The following is a 2,391-nucleotide window of genomic DNA, read 5'->3' as shown; positions in this document are numbered from 1 at the left end:
TATCTGAATTCTTAATTGTAACTCACCACACATATAAGTCTCCTATATACTGTTCAGTTCTCTATATCTTCTTGACAGGTTGACATATGCACACATACTAAAGACAAAATAGAAATAAGGATAAAGAAATAAGGAAGAAATAAGATTAAGAAAAAATTGTGTGAACCCCTTTCTTCACAAATCAGTAACATTATTGATGGCTCACCTTTCGTTAAACTATATAAAATTATAGAGGATTTAGATAGTAAAAGGCCTGAGAAAAGAGGAGAGAACAAGAAGAATGATGAGATAAAATAAGTTAAATTTTACCTTTTGTTGGAGTGAAAAAAGACTGACGTAACAAATAACCTTTTAAATTTCTATGAAAGAGAAAGGGAAGAAAAGACAGAAAGAGAGAGAGCATCACTGTTACAAGCATTATTGTTCCTTACATGTTGTGATCATTGACAAGTAAAAGATAAGACCTAATAAAATCGCCAAAATTTAACCCATCAATTATGTCAAAAACCTTCCACCACCAACCACGTAGTCAAGACGTAACCCTGCTATATAGTACAAGGGGATAATGGAGAGTGGAAGAAAAAGAAGAACAGTAACAATTAATATACAAACCATGCATTAAAACTATAATAACAAGAACATTGATACCATGACTAATCTTACGTACTGCCAAAAGTAAATATATTTTGTTGGTCACTGCTTCATCATCCTTAAATAAGTTTCAATAGAGGAGAGGCGAGATGAGAAGAGACAAGAAGAAAATACATAAAGAATGAGAGGAAATGCAATATAAAATTTTTCCTTTAGGCTTGATATGAGTGAAAAAATAACAGATCACTCAAAGTTACATGTATGTACACTATACAGAGATAAAGCCAGAGAGAGAGAGAGAGACCATGAAAATGGTGACCAGTAGGCAAGGCAGTCTGGCATTGACAAATTCTATTAATTCCTTACATGCGTATATGTTCTTTGGCTCTATACTCCTTCAAGCCACAACTTCATCACTTGTTTTATTAGCTGTCGCCAATTAGTTCCATCATACATAGTAGCCTAACTCATGAGAGAATAATTCATCCTGTTTAGAAAAAAGAAGTGTCCTTATAACAAGTGGCAATTTCACAAAATATGCCAGTGCAATCATACATTACACACACCCAATTAGAGATTTAATATTACAGTACAATGACATTAACAAACCCTCACTCACACACTCCTGCATGCATTACGAACTCATGCAATATCAGTACGGTAAACGTGAAAGCGGCTGGAGAATCACTATGGTAGGCTTGTAGTGGGGGACACATAACATCTAAAAATTAATACTATCCAATGCAACACTACCACTACATTAATATAACACTTGTGACTTACTAGCATGACATTTTATGACATAGCCAGCCTGACCTTCACAGTGATGCAGGCCTGGCTTTAAAGAACACCCACATTCCTCCAAACTGCATGTCCACCCGCACACATCATGTAAAATGATGCGTGTCCTCACAGAGAAACCAAGACTTCCCAGTTCGAGTGAACAGGGCCGCCACGGTACAGGATAACTAAATGGACAGATCACTGTCAGTTGTTGCTCGACTCCATGTTTCACAATCACATGATGTAAGACACTTGCACGTACTAAAACACATCAAATAGTGGCTTGCATGAATTATGCTATATAAATGTACAATAATTGGTATGAATTTAAGACAACAGGATTCAATTCCCTTCATGCATATTCCATTCAGACACGGATTCAACCATTAAACCCACACAAACACAAGGACTCAACTGTCAATTCCATTCAGAGATGGATTCAACCATTAAAACTAAACACCTATTATGTCAATAAACTTATTCCACTATTTAGAGACAAATTAAATTAACTCTTCTATTATTATTAATTGAAATACTAATTATTTAGAATTCTTTTTATTGATAGTATTAAATTTGACATCCATTTTTAGGTTTAAATGTTTATCGGTTCATTATTGGAAGAAAAGAATTTTTGAAATAAAAGCCATTAGAACCATATAAACAATTTTATAATTACTATTTTAAAAATTTGAATCATTAATTATTCATACCTAGGCTAATCATTATTCATTACTGAGACTTCACTCCTATTTTAGTTCTTTAAATTTATTTCTCATGACACAATGACAAATTTAAATCTCTCAGGATCGATATCTTACTTCTCGCTCTCTCAGCATCTCATTCTCTCTTTCTGTCTTGTAGCAAAGTTTAAATAAAAGATGTAGGCAGTTATGGAAGACAATCCTTTGACAACTTTTCAGCAGTACAGTACTATACTTACAGGCATGCATTATTTAGCAGAATATGATAGCAACTTACACAAAACTTGTCATTTCTGATGGACATATTTCCAGTCAA

General features: G+C 33.8%; 1 long non-coding RNA gene across 4 annotated transcripts; it reads right to left on the bottom strand.

Moving 5' to 3' along the window:
* Positions 1-10: 10 nt before the first annotated feature.
* Positions 11-2,391, bottom strand: LOC109588326 (uncharacterized). 4 transcript variants are annotated; one of them, XR_002188085.1, is made up of 6 exons: positions 2,353-2,391; positions 958-1,559; positions 668-709; positions 310-545; positions 206-253; positions 11-97 (listed from the first exon to the last, which is right to left on the bottom strand). It is a non-coding gene; the product is annotated as an uncharacterized LOC109588326 (long non-coding RNA). The 4 variants fall into 4 exon arrangements; XR_002188086.1 differs by lacking the exon at positions 2,353-2,391 and having other exon boundaries at positions 310-359; positions 432-545; positions 958-1,970; XR_002188087.1 differs by lacking the exon at positions 2,353-2,391 and having other exon boundaries at positions 958-1,078; positions 1,375-1,884.

Source organism: Amphimedon queenslandica, unplaced genomic scaffold (assembly GCF_000090795.2).
Source record: "Amphimedon queenslandica unplaced genomic scaffold, v1.1 AMPQUscaffold_12160, whole genome shotgun sequence".
Classification (NCBI taxonomy): Eukaryota; Metazoa; Porifera; class Demospongiae; order Haplosclerida; family Niphatidae; genus Amphimedon; species Amphimedon queenslandica.
Note: the sequence above shows the minus strand (reverse complement) of the source record. Positions and strands in the feature narration are given on the sequence as shown.